Raw genomic sequence first — 20,507 nt, 5'->3', positions numbered from 1 at the left:
ACCTCTTTTCTTTTTATTGGTTACTTTATTTGTTTACATTTCAAATGTTATACCCCTTTCTGATTTCCCTTCCAAAAACCCCCATCCCAGCTCCTCTCTCCCTGCTTCTATGAGGGAGCTTCCCCACCCACCCACTCCCACCTAATCACCCTAGCATTCACCTATATTGGGGCATTGAATTGTTACAGGACCAAGGGCCTTCCCTCCCATTGATACCAGATAAGGCCATCCTCTACTACATATGCAGCTGGAGCCATGAGTCCCTCCATGTGTACTCTTTGGTTGGTGGTTTAGTCCCTCGGAGTTTTGGGGTTCTTGTTGGTTAGTATTGTTGTTCTTCTTATAGGGTTGCAAGCCCCTTCAGCTCCTTCCCCTAACTCCTCTATTGGGGTCACTGTGCTCAGTCTGATGGTTGGCTGTGAGTATCCGCATCTGTATTGGTAAGGCTCTGGCAGAGCCTCCCAGGGGGCAGCCATAGGCTCTTCTTAGCAAGCACTTCTTGGCATCAGCATTAGTGTCTGGGTTTGGTGTCTGCAGATAGCATGGATTCCTAGATGAGGCAGTCTCTGGGTGGCCCTTCCTTCAGTCTCTGCTCCACTCTTTGTTCCTGCATTTCCTATAGACAGGAACAATTCTGTGTTAATATTTTTTAGATAGGTGGGTGGCCCCATCCCTCAACCAGGAGCCGTGCCTAGCCTCTGAATATGGTCTTTAGAGGTTCTCTCCCCCATTTGTTGGGTATTTCAGCTAATGTCATCCCCACTGGGTCCTGGGAGCCTTTTGCTTTCCTGGCATCTGGGACTTTCTAACGGATACCCCCAGTTCCCATGTCCCACTGCTACACATCTCTGTTCAATTTCCTCCGTTCAACTTCTCTGCAAATTGATCCGTTCTTATTCCCTTGTACAAAGCTTAAGTCCAAGTGGATCAAGGACCTCTGGATAAAGCCAAATACATGGAGTGTAATAGAAGAGAAAGTGGGAAAAAGCCTAGAACACATTGGCACCGGGGAAATTTTCCTGAACAGAAAACCAATGGCTCAGACTCTAAGATCAACTATAGACAAATGGGATCTCATAAAATTGAAAAGATTCTGTAAGGCAAAGGACACTGCCAACAGGACAAAGCAGCAGCCTACAGATTGGTAAAAGATCTTTACCAACCTGACATACAATAGAGGGCTAATATCCAATATATACAAAGAACTCAAGAAGTTAGACTCCAGACAACCAAATAACCCAATTTTAAAAATGGGGTACAGAGCTAAACAAAGAATTCTCAACTGAGGAAACTTGAATGGCCAAGAAGCACCAAAGGAATGTTCAACATCCTTAGTCATCAGGGAAATGCAAATCAAAACAATCCTGAGATTCTACCTCACACCAGTCAGAATGGCTAAGATCAAAAACTCAGGTGAAAGCAAATGCTGGTGAGGATGTGGAGAAAGAGGAACACTCCTCTATTGCTGGTGGGATTGCAAGCTGGTACAACCACTCTGGAAATCAGTCTGGCAGTTCCTTAGAAAATTGGACATAGTATTACCTGAGGACCCAGCTATACCACTCCTGGGCATATACCCAAAGATGCTTCAACATACAACAAGGACACATGCTCTTCTATGTTCATAGCAGTCTTATTTACAATAGCCAGAAACTAGAAACAACCCAGATGTCCCTCAACAGAGGAATGGATATAGAAAATGTGGTCCATTTACACAATGGAGTATTACTCAGCTATCAAAAACAATGACTGCATGAAATTCACAGGCAAATAGATGGAACTAGAAAATATCATCCTGAGTGAGGTAACCCAGTCACAAAAGAACCCACATGGTATATACTCACTGATAAGTGGATATTAGGCAAAAAGCTCAGAATACCCACAATACAATTCACAGACCATATGAAGCTCAAGAAGAAGAAAGACCAAAGTGTGGGTGCTTCAGTCCTACTTAGAAGGGGAACAAAGGGTCACAGGATCAATCTGTTCTCTTATATAGCTCAGGATAACTTGCCCAGGGGTGGCACTGCCCACAATGAACTGACCCCTTCCCCTCAATCACTAATTAAGAAATGTCCCACAGGTTTGCCTACAGCATGTTCTAAATTGAGGTTCCCTCTTCTCAGATTTCTCTAGCTTAGTAGTTCTCAACCTGTGGATAATGACCCACTTGTAGGTCACATATCAGATTCCCTGCATAACCAATATTTACACTATGATTCGTAACAGTGTCAAAGTTACAGTTATGAGGTTATAATGAAAATTTTGGTTGGGGCTCACCAAAACATGAGGAACTGTATTAAAGAGTCATAGTATCAGGAAGGTTGAGAACCACAGATTGACAAAGAAACCCAAAAAACCCAAAAACAATAAACTGGACACTATTGGAGCACTTGAATTATAGATGTGCCTCACCGTTAGCTTTACAAGGACTTTGGAAGGAAGGCAAACTTTGGTCCCCAATCTTTCATAGCAGGAGTTTTGCCCACGGGCCATTTCCCCAACCCACAATGAGCATTCTTGAGCAGAAAATCCAAAATGCTTCAAAATCTAAAATGTTTTGAACATTAAAGCCATGCTGCACAAGTGTGAAACCACATCTCAGACATGTGTTTGAGACCATATACACCTCAATGAAAATGGCTGTTATATTTGGAGGGTTCCTCTCTACAACAATGTTTGATGGATGTGCACATGTTCCAAATTCTGGGAAAAACAAAAAAATATCTACTTACAAGCAATTTGGAAAGAGAGAGAGAGAGAGAGAGAGAGAGAGAGAGAGAGAGAGAGAGAATATGAATATCATAGAACTCAGTGCCTAGCCTCACTAACTAACATCAGTACTGCAGAATTGTTACTAATACTGGTTCTCTATTTGTTATTGCTGCCTAGTTACTACAGCAAATTATCAGGAACTCTGATCTCCTCAGGAGACAGCATGCTAGTCTAAGGCAGAAGTTCTCAAACTTTTTATGATCTAAATGCTGGCCTTAGAGAAATGAACTAGGGTGGCACACAGAATTGGACAAAGGCCAAAAGACTAATGATCTCTGGCCTTGTAATTCTCTCTAACTGTACTAGGGGCTTCTGGAAACTTAACACTCTCTTGCTTATTCTGTGGCTGAAAACCACCGCCCTCTTCTCTGTTTAATATTCTGTGGCTTCTTTTCTCTTTATTTTTCTATGGTTTATTTTTCCTTTACAAATCTCTGTGCTTTATTAAACTTTATAAATCTCCAAGCTTTATTAAATGTTATATGTTTTATAACTCTCTATTACTGTTCTGTACTTCATTTAAGCATTGAAAACCTAACTCTTTATTGACTCTTTTTATCATTCTGTGCTAAAAACTTAACTCTTTCTTACTTGTCCTTAAATAAGATTATCTGGTGATTAACAAATACTATTTAGCAGTGAGGATCAAGTAAAAGGATTTATTGCTCCTTTCTCTAGCTAGTGAACCAGAAGCCTCTGGCTGGCCAGGGATCTCATGAACTCTTCTTGAACCATAGAGAAAAAGGAAAAAAAAAAAGATGTCATTCACAGAGACACATATACACAGAAACATATATAGCAGGTGAAGCAGAAAATGGCTGCACCATATTTTATTTATTGCTTTTAGATTTTTATAGCTTTTAGACCAAAAGTTCTCTATGTAAAAAAGAAATACCTCATAAGTAAAATATATACACACACACACAGGCCTTCATCTGCTTAATGTATTCCGTCTTCTGATATCTTCTTCAGTTTCTTTCTCAGGGACTTGAAGTTCTTGTCATACAGATCTTTCACTTGCTTGGTTAGAGTTACATCAAGATATTTTATATTATTTGTGGCTATTGTAAAGTGTGTTGTTTCCCCAATTTCTTTCTTAGCCTGTTTATTATTTGTATACAGGAGAGCTACTGATTTATTTGAGTTAATTTTTTATCCAGTCACTTTGCTAAAGATGTTTATCAGCTGAAGGAATTCTCTGGTAGAATTTCAGGGGTTGCTTATGTATACTATCATGTCATCCAAGAATAGTGATACTTTGACTTCTTCTTTCCTGATTTTTAAACACTTGATCTCTTTTAGACATCTTATTGCTCTGGCTAGAACTTCAAGACTATACTGAATACATAGTAGGCAGCTTGTCTTGTCCCTGATTTCAGTGGAATTGCTTTAAGTTTCTCTCCATTTAGCTTAATGTTGCTATTGGCTTTCTGTATATTGCTTTAATTATGTTTAGGTATGTGCCTGTTTCCCTGGTCTAATATTTTTAACACAAAGGGGTGTTGGATTTTGTCAGAGACTTTTTCAGCATCTAATGAGATAATCATGTGATTTTTTTCCTTCAGTTTGTTTATATGGTGGATTACACTGATGGATTTTCATATATTGAACCACCCCTGCATCCCTGGGATGAAGTCTTCTTGAGAGTAATGGATGATGTTTTCAATGTATTCCTGGATTCGGTTTGCTGGTACTTTATTGTGTATTTTTGCATCAATGTTCATAAGCAAAACTGGCCTGAAGTTATCTTTCTTTGTTGGATCTTTGTGTGCTTTAGGTATCAGGGTGACTGTAGCTTCATAGAATGAGTTTGGAAATGTTCCTTCTGTTTCTATTTTGTGGAATAGTTTGAGGAGTACTGGTATTAGCTCTTCTTTGAAAATCTGGTAGAATTCTGTACTAAAACCATCTGGCCCCAGGCTTTTTTGGGGGGTGGGGGGAGACCTGTAACGACTGCTTCTATTTCTTTCGGGATTATGGGGCTGTTTAAATAGTTCACCTGATCTTGATTTAACTTTAGTGAGTGGTTATCTGTCTAAAAATTTATCCATTTTGTTAAGATTTCCAGTTTTGTGAAGTCCAGGCTTTTGAGTATCTGAATTTCCTCAGTGTCCCTTGTTATGCCTTATTTTTCATTTCTGATTTTGCTAATATAAAAGGCAGACTGTCTCTGTCTTTTGGTTAGTTTTGGTAAAGGTTTTTCTATCTTGTTGATTTTCTCAATGGACCAGCTATTGGTTTTACTAAATCTTTGGATTGTTTTTCTTAGTTTCCCACTGATTGATTTCAGCCCCAATTCTGATTATTTTTTGCCTTCTACCGCTCTTTGGTGTGCTTGTTTCTTTTTTCTAGAGCTTTCAGCTATATTTTTAAACTGCTGGTATGAGAACATTCTAATTTCTTTATGGAGGCACTTAGTGTTATGAACTTTCCTCTTAGCACTGCTTTTATTGTGTCCCATAAATTTGAGTAAGTTATGGCTTCATTTTCATTGATTTCTAGAATTCCTTAATTCCTTTCTTTCTTCCCTGACACAGAGATCATTAAGAGTTGTTTACTTTCCATGAGCTACGTGTAGGCTTTCCACTGTTTCTGCTGTTGATGTACTCCAGCTTTAACCCATTGTGGTCTGATAAGGTACAAGGCATTATTTCAATCTTCTTCTATCTGCTGAGACTTGTTTTGTGGCTGACTATATTGTCAGTTTTGGAGAAGGATCCATGTGGTGCTAAGAAGAAGGTATATTCTTTTGTGTTTGGGTGAAATATTCTATTGATGTCTGTTGGATCCATTTGATTTGCAATGCCTGTTAATTTTGCTATTTTTCTGTTTAATTTTTATTTGGATGCCCTGTCAATTGACGAGACTGGGATGTTGAAGTCTCCCACTATTGACGAGACTGGGATGTTGAAGTCTCCCACTATTGACGAGACTGGGATGTTGAAGTCTCCCACTATTAATGTGTGGAGTTCAATTGCAATTTAAGCTTTAGCAATGTTTCTTTTACAAATGTGGGTGCCCTTGTGTTTCAGCCATAGATGTTCAGAATTGAGATATCATCTTGGTAGATTTTTCCTTTGATTTGTGTGAAGTGTTCTTCCCAGTCTCTTTTGATTCATTTTGTTTGGAAGTCTATTTTGTTAGATATTAGAATGGCTAGTCCAGCTTGCTTCTTGGAAATTTTTCTGTTTGCTTGGAATTTTTTTTCTAGCCATTTACTCTGCACATTTTTTATTTATTTCCTTCACCTGTTTAATTGTATTTTCTGAATATCTTTAAGGGATTTACTCATTTCCTCTTTAAAGGCCTCTTTATTAGATTGGATTTAAGATCATTACCTTGTGTTTCTGTTAGGATATCCGTGGCTTACTGTAGCGGGGTGTAGCTGTAGGTTGGAGGTGTCATATTGTCCTGGCTTTTGTTGATTGTGTTCTTTCAAGGACTTTTTGCCATCTGAATGGCTTTGGTCCCTGGATGTTCCTATTGTAGTAGTATTGAGAAGAGCATTAACCTCAGTGGTCCTGGTGTGGCAAGCCTCTTGGGGTACCCTTGCGTTGTATGGTTCTGGATCTGCAAGTCTGTAAGATTTGTCTGCCCGTATGTATGGTTCAGGAACTGCAGATCCAGAAAAGGTGGGCAAACACTTTGCAGGAGAATGGAGGTCCACCTGGGCTAGCAGGCTGCTCAGAGCAACTTGGCATGTCCAGAGGACTCAGTTAGCAGGGGAGATTGGTGTGAGGAGAAAGGCTTACCTGTATAGTTCAGGCTCAGCAGGTCTGATGAAGGTGGAAGGAGAGGTGGCAGGAGAATGGAGGTCCCCCTGGGATAGCAGGCTTCTTAAGGCAGCTTGGTTTGCTCCAGAGGACTCAGCCAAAAGGGACGATGGATGGGGGAGGAAGGGAAGCTTTCCTGTATGTATGATGCTTGCAGAAGCCAGAAGAGGTCATTGGAACTCTTGAACCTGAAGTTACTGGCAGTTATGAGCCATCTCATATAAGTGCTGGAACTGGACTCAGTTCCTCTAAAAAAGCAGTAAATACTCTAGTCACTGAGCCATTTTTCTGGCTTCTATGTAGAAGCTCTTAATGTAAATTGAGCCAAGTGAAATTTTCTAACTGTAGAATAATTTATGACTACTGACAACTGCAATGGCTTGGATATACAAATAAATGTACTAGAGAGAGCATTTTCTCAACAGCAGAGTACTTGCCTAGGAATCATGTAGGTCCTCAGTTCAATTCCCAGCATTGCAGAAAAAAAATAAATACAAAATAAAGCCTAGTAGAACTGACATGGATAAGTACTGCATTGAAAGCTGATATGGAAGTTTCTGGTTGTATAAAGCAATGTGTCATATGGTGTCTTCCTGAGGGAGATTCATGTGGTGTTTTGCTGAGGCTAGACCTGTGGGAGAACAAGAGATGTTTGGAAAGCATATGACTAGGACTCAATGGACAGCTAGCCGTGCAAGGTTTTGTTGGTCTCGAGTCTCTGCTGACCTCCACTTGTTTGAAAGAGGCAAGACAGAGAACTTCCCCTAGTGTCCCAGCTGGTTCTGGTCACTCCCACTGACTTGTGCTGATCGTGCTGAGGCCTGTCTGTTTCTGCTGGATCATGCCACAACTGCTGATTCATATTTGGTATCCTGGCATGACTGACCTTGACTGCTGGTATCCTGACAAATGGAGATTGGAATCACCTCCAAAGAAGTACTTCCAAACAGGTCCACATCCCCTGTCCTATTGACCAACTTTTCTCCCCTATCTTTGAACAATGAGTTAGAAGGAAAGTCAAAGTATTTGAGAACCCTTATTAAAGTAGGTTTTTAAAAATTATTAGCCTACAGAAAGTAAATAGTTTGGTGTTGCAATATGGATCAACAGGTAAAGGTCCTTGCTGCCAAGCCTGATGTCTGAGTTCTATTCCTAGAACGCACATGATGAAAGGAAAGAATCACTCCCATAAATTAACCTATGACTTCCATGTGTATGCTATGATGATCCTAACCCTAAACACATAAAGTGAATAAATATATTTTAATGTAAAAAAATAAAATGTTTTTATTTAATTATATAAGATCTGTTCCTTTATCAAGCATTCTTGCATGATTGAAATTTTGGTTGGAATTATATTTCACCACACTCCTCTCTGAGGAGAAAACTAACAAATATATACCACATCTTTGAAATGTTTGGTTCTAAAATCAGTATAAGGGTGTGGTCCGAGCCATATCCATTCAGTAGATATCGGACCTCATCCTACCTACCTCATCCAGCACACTCTGTAGCTGAGTGAGACACACACTGAGGAAACATCCTCAGCATCTGCACAGGATATAAGGGAGAAGAATGGTCAATGCTGACAGAGAGCTCAGCAGATTAAAGGGGCACCTCCTGGTTGAGAAAAGGATACACAAGTTAATGATCAAGTGTTTATAATATACCAGAACCTGTTCTTGAAGCTTTCTTTACACCATCTCATTCTGACTTCCTGAGAATCCTGGAAACCAGGCACAGTGGCCTTCCTGTAAAACTAGGAAACTACATCTTCCCTGAAAACCATGTATCTGAAGAAAGGACTCTAACCTGGATGCTTAGACCTTTAGCCACCATCTCAAAGAGGCTCCTAGAAGGGGAAGATTTGAAGTCGACTTGTAGGACAGTGCTGTTTGGCTGTTTAACCCATTTCCAGGTTTGTAAAAGGGAGACAATGACTGTCTTTACTCACAAGACTTTTGTAAGGAGAACATGAAAACCTAAAAAGATATAGAACAATGCCAGGGAAGTGAAGGGTCTAAGTAGTCACTAGTCATTATTATTACTATTGGCATTATGAACCAGGAATGAAGAGAGACAGTGTCTATATAGCAGCAACAGATGAGTCTAATGTAAAGCAAGTTCCTCAGGCTCTGAATTGAAATAGCCAAGATCACTGACATGTTGTAGAGAATGGAGCCAAAGGCTAAGGAGATTAGTTCTAAGAACGTGTGTCTTTTCTGAGAAATGTTCCTGGGTGACCTTCAGTGCTCTTAACCACAATTACCCCTACTAATATTGGATTTCTGACGTTTCCATTCAGGTCAATTTGTTTCATTGTGGATTTAGAATCTAGTAGGCATGAGAAGTCTAATGCCATAAGAAAAAGTATCCAGCCTCAGAATGATGGTCTGAGGTTGTGCCAATCTAGGTAGCAATGTGACCTGTAGGGCAGCAGGGAGAGTCATGATTTGAGGCACTTCACAGAGCTCTGAAAAAACTGCAGGGACCCAGGTGACATCAAGGCATTGAAGGAGTTTGGACACAGGTTAATTAGGCATCTATCTTTGAGTACTCCTACTCCCACCTTATATAGAATCTACCTTAGTAAAAGACCAATTTACATGACATGGCCAAGACTTTCATCTGGACACCTCATGTCTTTGGAAGCAACTGCCTGCTGCAGACCTTGAGACTACTTCAGCATCTGAGTGTCAGGATGCTCAGGGACTCAGGAGCTCCCCTCCTGCCAGTTCAGCAGAAAGCCCATTTTTCTCAACTTTTGTTTGTCTGAGACCTCACACATGGTATTAACTTAGTATGTGTGTATGTATGTATGTATGCATGTATGCATGTATGTATGTATACCACACATCATACATTATATATCATATAGCATAAGCAAAAAATATAATGTGTGTGTATGTGTTTGTGTGTGTGTACGCATGTGCACAAAACAAAACTGTGAAAAAAGCCAAATTAGGAATATAGGAAATATAAATTGTGAGTATGACTCAATGAAAAAATGTTTTTGTTTTTTGTTTAACTTGTGTGTCTATGTTTAATGTGAATAATGTATGTTTTTCACTTGGTCAGAGGAGGTGCATCTTTTTTGTGTCCTACTTTTAAAAGGTATGTTGTCTAGATAATTTGATAAAGTGTCAAACGAACCAATAAATGCAATTTTATAATATTTTGCAGAGGAAGGCTTTTTTGTAGATAAAAACAACCATTGTACTTTTTTCTATGAGCAAATAATTGCCAGCAATATTTCAGTCTCTAGCCATGCAAGTGTGGATTTTCCGGAATAGCGCTTATTTTACCTTAAACAAAGTTTCCTAAGCTTATCTAAGAGCTTAGTGCTCCTGTTTGTTTTACTTGAAATGCTGATAAACCGCTCTGATGTTTGCCTTGGCCAGTTACAGTCCACTGTGCAGGGATCCTCACTGAGTGATCATAACATATTCAATCACTGGCTCAGACCTAATGCATAGCAATTGGCTAGGTGTGAGTTGCTCTTTGTCCACTGGAGGGAGACAAGACTGAACGGTGGTAATGCAAATGGAGATTCTCAGTAGTACTGTGCTCCTGCAGTGCTAAGATGTCCCCAGCAGAGCTACATGCAAGCCTGTCTGAAGACTTCCCGGGGAGCAGGTGTTTCCTTAACACACTGAAAGTGGGTACACGGATCGACTGAAAACTGAAAGGACATTCAAAGACAGTCCACAGAAGAAGGGACACATATCATTAAGAAATGTAGAAACCATGCAGCCTAATCAAAGAAAATGCAAAGTGTGAATGAAATGATAAAGGGCCAAGCAAAACACTGTGGCTTAAACAATGAGAGAGGTTGCTGAGATGTAAATACTCATGATGCTCTGGGAAGTTTGTCAGTTTCTACACCCTTTCTTGATAGCAGCCTTACTATGGATACACTAAGAGCCTAAAATGATCTATGGTACCAGTATTGGAATTACACACACACACACACACGCACACACACACACACACACACACGATAAGGACTAAAGAAGCAAAACTTCAAGTGATAAAAAGAGAATGCAAACTACTTTAAGATGTGACTAATAAATATGTACACACAGAAAAATAACTTGAAAAAATAAACCAAAGAAAGCATGAATCGCAGCTGCTCTTGTCCATGGGCATTTTCCCATAGTTCTTCATGTTTTCCAAGATTTAAGATGATAAGTATTTCTTTTACATGAAAGTATATTTGAAAAGGTGTCTAGAACTGAACTGAGAAAATAAGAGGAAAAGACACCTAGGGTAAGCTTTGGGTCTGAAGGATCAGCACGTGCAGAGGCAGGCAGGCATGAAGGAGGTTGGCAGGCTTAACCTCATAGAGATGGAGCTGGAAGAGTGGCAGTTTTCACACCGTGAAGTAAAGGATGGGTCAGCAATAGGAGCTAGAGTTCTGGGAGGCCCTGCCTACTGGTAACTGGAGGCTTTGAAATGAGGGCAGCCTGATGGATGGAGTTGGAGGATCACACTGTAATGTGAACTGTGAATGAGGCAGGCAGGGGCACCAGAGAGCATGAGAATGGTGTGTGCCACACCTCATACAATGCTAAGTCTTTGCTCTGGACAACTTAAGGATGTAAAGAACCTGACCCTGGATGTTCCTGCTATTGAACCCACCAAATCAGAGAAAGGAGTATTTTATGATTTGTGTACTTGAAAAAAGGACACTCTGTATGTGCAGGCCCAGAGAAGTCTAGTTGCAAGACTCCCCTCAAAGATAAAAATGAGTCAAAGGTGAACAAAAACTAAGTTCCTTTAAATGTGAACAAAAACTAATGTTAGGCACAGCAGAATTTAAGTCATTTAAGTTTTAATGGTTAAAACTCACTATGTGGCTATAGGATAGACTCAGGAGTAAATATATCACAGCATGATGTTTTTTGAACAAGCACCAAACAAAGGGAAAAGCAGAGAATCATGGGAAATCAAAGTGCTACTACTATCACACATGTCAGGAAGATGCAGGCAAGATGGAACTGGATTCAGGTGGCAGGGAAAGAGGAAATAAGTGTTCAACGGCTTAGGAAACAGAGCTCATGGGATCCCACTGTGACTCGTGGGATCTACCTGTGACTCTTGGGGTTCATCGTGTGACTTAAGGGATCCCACTGTCACTCATGGGATCCACTGTGTAACTCATGGGATCCACTGTGTCACTCATGGGATCCACTGTGTCACTCATGGGATCCACTGTGTCACTCATGGGATCCACTGTGTAACTCATGGGATCCACCAGGTGACAGGAGTCTGTGTTTTTTCAGTTCCACTGCAGTTGATCACTTTCTGTCTCTGAGTTTCTGTGTTCCAATAAACTCTTAGGGAAAGGAAAAGCACTATAAAAAGAGTGTTTGTCTTTTCCCTCTACATTCCCAGTCTTCCTGGACAATACGGTATGGCTTCTGGCTGAGATTCCCGTGGATTAGAAGGAGGTTAAGTAAAAGCTACTTGTCTTTGTTACTTCTCTGTTGCTGTGATTAAATAAGTTTACAAAAGCAGCATTTAAGGGAGAGAAGTTTATTTTGTCTTATAGTTGGAAGACCATCATGGGAAGTCAAGACAGCAGGAGACTGAGAGCTGTTGTATTGACAGGAAGCAGAGGAAGATGCTGGTTCTCAGGTCACTTAGCTCCTCTTACCCAGTCCACTATCTCAGTCAACCATAGTGGGTGTGTCGTCACACTTCAATTGGTCAAATCAAAATAGTCCCTCCCAGGCATGCCCAGAGGCTAACCTAATCTAGTAATACCTTATATAATAGAGCTAATAATCCAATAATCTTCCACATGTGTCTAGAGGTGTGTCTCCAGGGCGATTCTGGGTGCTGTCAAGTTGACAATCAACAAACACTAACCACCATGTAAACTATGAGGGCAAGTTATTCATGGAGTCTCAAGCCTACTTGCCACGTATTCCTAGATCTCCAGGAAAGTAGAAATTCCATAAACACTAAAACCTGAGCAACCCCCACACTTACCAGACAGGAAGGCTAGAACAACACTTCTGAAAGTGTGGCCTGGACAAGCAACAGTAGCTTCATTACCTGGAAATGAACAGAAATGCACATTTTAGCTCTACCGAGTCTAGTCTCTGGATGAGACCAATCACCTTCTTTCACTGGACTGTCTGGAGTGGATGGCTTTCTCTTCCCAGAACAGCCTCCAGGTGGAGGAGCAAAGCTAAGTTCACAGCTAATTGAGGTTGGGTTTTGGGGGCCTTCTTTCCCTGCCATTCGCCAGTAGCTTGCCCACATCAGTTAGTAACAGTGTAACAAACATCCAGACCTTCTCACAACTGATGCTATGATGGAAGAACCATTCAGGCGTTGAAACCAAATAAGTATAGTAAGTAGGCAGCAACATCTGTCAAAATGAGAACAAAGACATAATCCATCAAAGTCCCTGGTTGTGGGAAAGTCCCTAAACATATTAACCTTGCTTTTGGCTTCTACAGTTCTGCTTCTGGCTATTTTTGCTAACTGAGATATGTCAAGGTTATGATTTTTGTGCTTAAAAGTCTACCCTGAGAATGTCTTGGTACTGAACTGAGATCCCAAACACCCAGTATAGTCACTGTCTTGCTCATAAAGACTTTTTGTTGTCTTGAACTATAGCACCAGGAAGCATTTGTGAACCCCACAGGACCAATCAGGAGCCAATCCAATGCAATCACCCAGGGGTCTTTATTCACAAGCTTGAGCTCAGGCTTAACTCACCACGGACCTGCAGGATGGTTCAGGTGGATAAAAAGCTCCAAACACTCATCAGGACAAGATTTTATAGAAAATGAAAAACGAGGAATGAGTGTTTCTAGCCTGGCAAGCATCTAATTGGGGGCTAATATGGCCTTTAACATAATTGGCTGGTGCTGGGAGCCAAACCACATAAACTTAACTTCTGCTTTTCTCCTGATTGGTGGTTTTTAGGCAGAGGAGGGCTTGTAGCCTGGGGTACAGATCTGTTGGGGGAATAACCTGGAGACTGGTGCTAGATGCAGATCTTGTTTGGGGAGGTAACCTGGAGACACAGGTCTTGTAGGGGGTAACCTGGAAACTGGAGTTAGAAGCTGGATTTGTTGGGGTAAGGGGTAACCTGGAAACACAGGTCTTGTTGCAGGGGTTACTTGGAAACTGCTGCTAGGTACCAACCTGTAAGTTTACTTGAATTCAAACTTAGGTCAGGTTTTCTAAGATGGAGTTTGAACCCCAAAAATCTGCTCACTCAGAACCAGTGTCCACATGGTCTTCTCTGGCATATATACCTCACATTTCTGGAGGCCCCAGTGAGATCTCCAGAGTCTATACCTTGAAATACTGGAGGTCTTGAAGCCTTCCAGAGCCAGAAAAAATGTGATGGTCAAGAGCTCCTAGAGTTTCACAACCTGAGATGTTCCAGGGTTTCAGGATATCATCTGATGGATTGCTTCCCAATGCTTTAGAGGAATATGACACCTCCACTCCAAAAAGGGAACAAAATTGAAAGTTGCCTGGTTTGTCACTGCTAGAGGTAAGTCTGGTTTAGGATACAAAGGGACACAATGGAGATGCCTACAGTGACGAGCTATGTCTGGGTGGGGTCCAAGTGAGACTTCGTCAAACTCCCCTGGACTCTTGAGGTGTATGAATGCATGGTGGCGACCCCTGGTTGTCTTTACTATGTATCTCTCTGTGTGTTTCTGTCAATTCTACTGATTGGAGAAATGATTTAAAATGGAAAGTGAGCCCTCCTGGGACCACAGCTACTGCTGCCCCTAGAATGACATACAACTTCCCACAAGAGGCTCATGGGTCATGCTGGGCCATCCTTACTGCACATCTCTTCTGGCAGCAGCTGTGGCTGCAAGCTGTTGCTGCTGTTGCTATGGTGATGCTAGCAGTAGGGTCTCCTTAGTAGTGTTGTGGTTGGTGGCTACAGGCCCAGAGGGAGTTTTATGGAGGAGGATGAATATGATACCTGTTTCTTAAACAGAAAACTCTGGATCTTTTGTAAAACCTATTGGCCACTTTTTGGAGTCAGATAACCCTGTGACAGTGCAGGCTGTCTAGAACATGACTGGGGAACCCCAGAACCCCAAATAGTTTCCCATGTTGATTAGTGGCTTTCTCTGTTGTGAAACCCACCTCTTGGCCTTGGCCAGGTCACACAGAGAAACTCCAAACCTCTGCCAGTTCTCTCAGTTCTGGAGGAAGTAGTTTACCTCCCCTCCTCCTGCTCCAGGAGCACTGATCAGGACTCTGACTACTTGGTTGCTTGTCCAAGCTTGTGCTCTCCCTTCCCTCCCTCCACCACCTAATTAGATAAGCAACCAGTTGCACCCAGGGAAGAGAGAAGTAGTTCCACTTCATCAATCAGTGTGCTGTACCCCAAAACTGAACAAGGTAAGGAAACCTAGTCAATTTTTCCAAAGCCATTTTAGGATTGAAGCAGCTGCTAAAAAACATTGGTTTTATCATGCATTTGAACCTAAGATATTAGAAAAGAAGCCTTAAAAGTTAGAAGGATTTGGCAATATGAATAGATATGAATTATTAGAAATTGCTCAAAAAGTTTACAACAACCATGACTCTATAGAAAATCCAAATCAAAACAAAGATAAAAGAGGTTCCAGAAAAAAAGCCAGAGACACCAAGAAAGAATTCTTTATAAGCATACAAGGATGACCTCTGTATATAAGTGACTACAAAGGGTTTCTTTCCCAGACACTGGGACCTTGGAAGAGGCTAGTGACCTATCTGTCCAAAAGACTTGATCCTGCTTGGCCTGATTGTGGGCAGTTGCTGCTACAACCATCCTAGTAGATAAGCCACAACTTAACCAAGTGTTAAGGAACCAAATCCAGACCATTAGCAACCAGTGCTCTCAGGAGTTTGAGGACCTGAAACAGGAGCTCAGAGTGAGATCCACAGCACCTATGGCTGCAGACTCACCCTGCTGCCCGCGGGCGGGGCTGTGCGTCACAGTGTGGCTCTGCACAAATAGGTTAGCCTTACTTCTAACTCATCCTTAGCCTTTCCTCTGAGGCCTGAGTTTATGGGATGAGATTTCTGATTAGAATCCTCACCTTTGGTATAGCTCTAAACCCTGAGCTTGTGGGCCCTGAAGAATAAAATAGGAACCAGGTTCCAAAGACTCTCAAAGAGAGGAAATAAAATCCATAAACTCTGAAAAATGTTTAACAACCCAAAGTCAAATTATTTCAAAGTAATGTTGGCCCTCTAAATTATCAAAGCATCTTTAAGACAGAAAGCAAAGGATACTTCTGAATAGAAATGTTCAAGTGGAACTTCTGAGCTATAGATTTTTATAGCTAGGTAAAAAACAGATTTTTCTGGTTATTTCCAAATGAGGTTTTAAAGTTGTTCCTTTAGAGGGAGCCCAAGTGCTTTAGTATACTGAAAGTGAACCTCCCCAGGCATCTCCCCGGGGAGTCAAGATTTCAGAGCTGCAGAGGAACATCCTTGGAAGATGCTACTGACATGGAGACTCCTAGGCTCAGCCTCAGCCCATGAAGAAGATGACAGTACACAGAAATCTTCGAGTTCCTGTTAGCACTGTGGCAGCACACACCTGCCCTCCTGATACCTGCGGTACTGAGACAGGAGAGCCTGGAGTTTGAGGCTACAATATGAGGAACTGTGCTTTCTCATTACAGAGCCTAGCTCAACACAAAACAGCACAACTCAGAAATCGGTGTCTCCTCCTCTTGCAGTTGCAAAGGGAAATGGGATGTAGCTTTGGACCAGTCTTCAAGTTCCATCTGACTCACCCATTTTTTGGATTTGATTCTAAGATCCCAAATTCAGCTGCAAAATCTTTCGCATAACCCAGTTTTGCATCAAACTACTTAGAACCAGAAGCAAAACAAAAAGCTCCAGCTTATTGAGAACTTTTTACATCTTCTTCTGTTTTCAAGGGCCCAAGCAACCATCATGGTGACTAAATCTGGGATGGGAAGAGCATGAGAAAGTTTCAGAGGTATTGGTTCTATACTGGAAAGATCTTTTCAGATACTCCTAGAACTCTCTGAACTCACTGTCAGGGGATTGGTAAGTGTGACTATTCGTCCTAGTATCTAGAGTTGTCAGAGAACAACTTTTGGGAGTCAGTTCTCTTCTTTGGACATGTGATTCCGGGGATCATCCTCAAGTCCTGAGGCTTGGTGTTGAGCTCCTTGACCTGATGAGCTTGTTGGTCCAGTTTGAGCTTTCACTGAACCCTTAGCCCTTCTTTCACCATCAGACACAAGAAAGCAATCTCTGTAGTGTTACTTCTGGTCTTATGTGACTTTCTAGGTACCAACAACCAAGTACTTAAACATTTTAATTGTAATTCAACATAGTAACTAAATTGCTAATTTTAATAGGATTACAGAATGTGGGTTTTTCTGATTCTGTCTTGCTTTCTACCTTCCTAGTTAACAGTTTTCTGTACAGTAGAACATTCATCATTTGGACCTATTTGCTTTTCTTAAGATACATTTTTTAGGAAGTTGGGAGGTTAAATTTGCTACTCAAATAGCAGTTTTTAAACTAGAAAGTGCATGTACCATGAACTTCAAGTCAGAACTCGCACAATAGATTTTTTTTAATGCTTTTGACTAATTCAAAAGCTATTTCTACCTTCTTTGCCTGCCTCAGTGTTCCTGGGAAGCCTTTTGTTTTTCTAATGAGAAAGCCAGCTGACTAAGGCAGACCAGAGCACTCACTGATATCATATAGACATCATATAGACAGTGGTTTTCAACCTGTGGGTTATGGCCCCTTTAGGGGTTGCATATCAGATATTCTACATATCCAATATTTACATTATAATTGATAACAGTAGCAACATTATAGTTATGAAGTAGCAATGAAATGATTTTATGGTTAGGGGTCACCACTCCATGAGGAATTAAATTAAAGGGTCACAGGGTTAGGAAGTTGAGAACCACTGATATACAACCTAAAGGACACTAAATTCTGCAATGAAAATAATATTTCACATATGAGCTTCTTCATAGGGGAGTCACTAATGGCTGGAAATGTACCTAAACTGACTAAATGTTCCTAGAGAAACTGTATTTTTTTCCTTTAAAAAACTCAGATCTAAACTGTCATGTGGCTACTGGTTAGCAACTGGGTAATTCAAGGCTTATAATAATAAAATCTGCATTATTTGTCACTAACAGTGGACCTGTTTCTCTGGCTGAACCAGAGCTAGCATAGAAAGCAACTGACACCTTCAAGGAGAAGAGCCTTGCTACACAAAGCCAAAGGTGGGACTGACAGGGATGGAGGATAGCAAGCATCCCAGCAGGCAATCTAGAAACTTCACAGGACTCTGAATTCTGTAGACTGTCACCAAAATCATCCTTTAAATCTAATCTCCAGTTTTCAGTGACTTCTGTTTGTTACAGTGAATGATGTGATTCCCTATCTAGTTTACTACAGGGCACAGATGGTGTTCTTAGAACTCTCTTTTGAAAAAATTATTTAGATGCATAGATATCAAGAAGTAAAGACTGAGTGTTTTGAAGACACAACTCCTGCAAATAGAACCATGCAAGACCCCATGTTAGCTTCTTCCATGTAGTTAGTTCTCCATTCTGTTGCGTTTATCTTTGCCTTCCTTTGAAGAATGACCTACGGTAAGTAGCTTGCCTTCCAAAGCCCCTGAGTTACAGATCCATAAAGGAAAAGTATGAATTTTAGATTTCAAGTAATATATATTAGTCAGAGATCTTCAAAGAAATAGGACCAATTGTTTCTTTCTCTCTATGTGTGTTCTATATACACAGTCATATAATACATAATGGTTTTGTCAATAGTGTACTTCACACTCAAATGACAAAACTGCCTAGCAACAGCTTTCTCAGTATGTATTCCAGCCCTTGATTTACATGTGGCTCTCTATATGTGTCTACTTGTAAAGCTAATGTTATGTTTGGAAGAAGTCTCAAAACTGAAGAGCTAACAGTTAAGATTTTAGTCAGCCTGAAAGCCAGAGAATCAGGCATGTCAATGGCAGATCAATGCCCCCAATCAAGCCTGGTAATCAACCTTAACCTATATTCCTAGTTCTATTCAGCCAGCAACTGATCAGATGGGGCCCACCCACACTGGAGCAGTTTCGTGCTTTAGTCGGTCAGATGTGGAGGCTAAGCTCTTTAGAATACCCTCTCAGATATAGTCAGACATACTGTTTAGTCAGCTCCTGGGCATCCCATGCCTGACCAAGTTGATACACAATTACTAATCACATGGTGTTCCCCAAACACAATGGCTTCACAAACAGGAACTGAAAATTAGCAAAGCTTTATGTCTCAATTCTAGAACTGAGGGCGTTAATATGTTTTCTGTTGAGAAATCCTAGACTCTGGATAAACTGGTCTTGTACTGAGAATGCTGACGCTACAATTAGAAATGGGAAGAAATCGCTTTCAAACTACAAGATGAGGATTCAATTTACTGAACCAACCTGATGGTTTAACTGAGGAAGTAGGGGTAGCAAATTAACCATCCAGTCAGACTTTTGAAACAGAGAATACAGTAAAAATGCTACCCCTCTCTGTCCAACTACTGGAAACAAAGAAACGAAAATGGTAACTTGAATATGTAACATCTGAAAGCATACAGTCCAGAAGAGTAATTGGTAAGATATGAGCTCCTAAGAATTGTAAGACTCAACTCTGGTCTTTCTCTTGTGGCAAATCCACCCTTAAGTAGGGATTACTCAGACTCAAAGCCATCTATGCTGTAGACAAACTTCCTTGCACCTGAGATCAGAGAATTTCTTGATTAAATGTTTGTCCTAAACACATGTCTGGGGCTTCATACTGGCTTCTTCCCCCAGGATTCCCAAGGCTGTCTTACATGCAGGGAGTGCATACCCAAGGGTCGAGGGGTTGTCATTGAGGAAGGGATGTAGACAGAGCTTGGTCATCAGAAACTAGATTGTCCATACATCTCTGTGAGAATCCTCTCACAGTGTACTGCTGAGTTGGGGTAGAGACTAGCAAGATAAAGGCAGAGGGGGTTGGGATGAGGATCTCGAATTTTCTCTGGTATGCCTTAAAGTCAGCAGAGCCTGGTCACCATGTACTCATGTAGTGAGGAGCTAGAGACAATTACATAGAAATAGTGCAACAGGGGGCTTTTGTTATAAAGGGGTCATGGAAACAGAAAGGATATAAAAGCATTTGGAAAATAGACACAGTAGGAAAGAGTGTCAGAGTCCTGCCTGCTCTTCTCCTCCCCCAGCCTCTCAGGATGACATGGCACAAGATGGACATGGGAGAGTCCACTTTGGGTGGCTGGATTGAGGATGCTACTGGCCTGCAGTTACAGCCTGAAAGAAGACTAGGGGAGTTTGACACCCATTCCATCCATGCCCTACAGAGCTCAGCAATGGAGGGAGTAGCTTCTGCTGTGGGAAGTGAGCCTGTAGGCCTCCCGAACGAATTAATTTTGCTTGCCTGATTTTGCTAGAGAACCCTCTGCACTCCAGTCCCCAGGCCAGAAGCACGGTGAGCTAAATCACGAGAAGCAAGGTGTCTTCCATAAATAATCTTTCCATCGCTTTTTCTTTTGACCAGACTTCTGCGCAAACCTTTCTTTCTCAAAACACATTATTTTCCTGCATGAAATATGCTTTTTTTTTTCTAGTAGTAAATCATTGCCTGCATTGTCTGTCAGGCTGGACTTAGAAACGTTAGAAACACTGCTACAATTTTACTCCTCTGTAACTATGACAACCGATGATAAACACCTATTTGTGTCAGCACCATTGTGAAACTGGCCAATTGCCAACACACTCCAAGAATAAATCCTTCCAATGGGCCCTCATGGTTACCTGACTGTGAAGAGAAGAATGTGAACAACCTATTAACAGTTTCCTCAAGATCCAGCTTCAGTAGAGAACACTTAAGTGCGGCTGTTTTCCATCTGGGGCCACAGACTTGA

General features: G+C 41.2%; 1 long non-coding RNA gene across 1 annotated transcript; it reads right to left on the bottom strand.

The window, feature by feature from the left end:
• Positions 1–589: 589 nt before the first annotated feature.
• Positions 590–20,494, bottom strand: LOC114613348. The gene is made up of 3 exons (XR_003710167.1): positions 20,398–20,494; positions 12,546–12,611; positions 590–616 (listed from the first exon to the last, which is right to left on the bottom strand). It is a non-coding gene; the product is annotated as an uncharacterized LOC114613348 (long non-coding RNA).
• Positions 20,495–20,507: the final 13 nt, after the last annotated feature.

The sequence above is a fragment of the Grammomys surdaster genome, unplaced genomic scaffold (genome assembly GCF_004785775.1).
Source record: "Grammomys surdaster isolate TR1022 unplaced genomic scaffold, NIH_TR_1.0 126198, whole genome shotgun sequence".
Classification (NCBI taxonomy): Eukaryota; Metazoa; Chordata; class Mammalia; order Rodentia; family Muridae; genus Grammomys; species Grammomys surdaster.
Note: the sequence above shows the minus strand (reverse complement) of the source record. Positions and strands in the feature narration are given on the sequence as shown.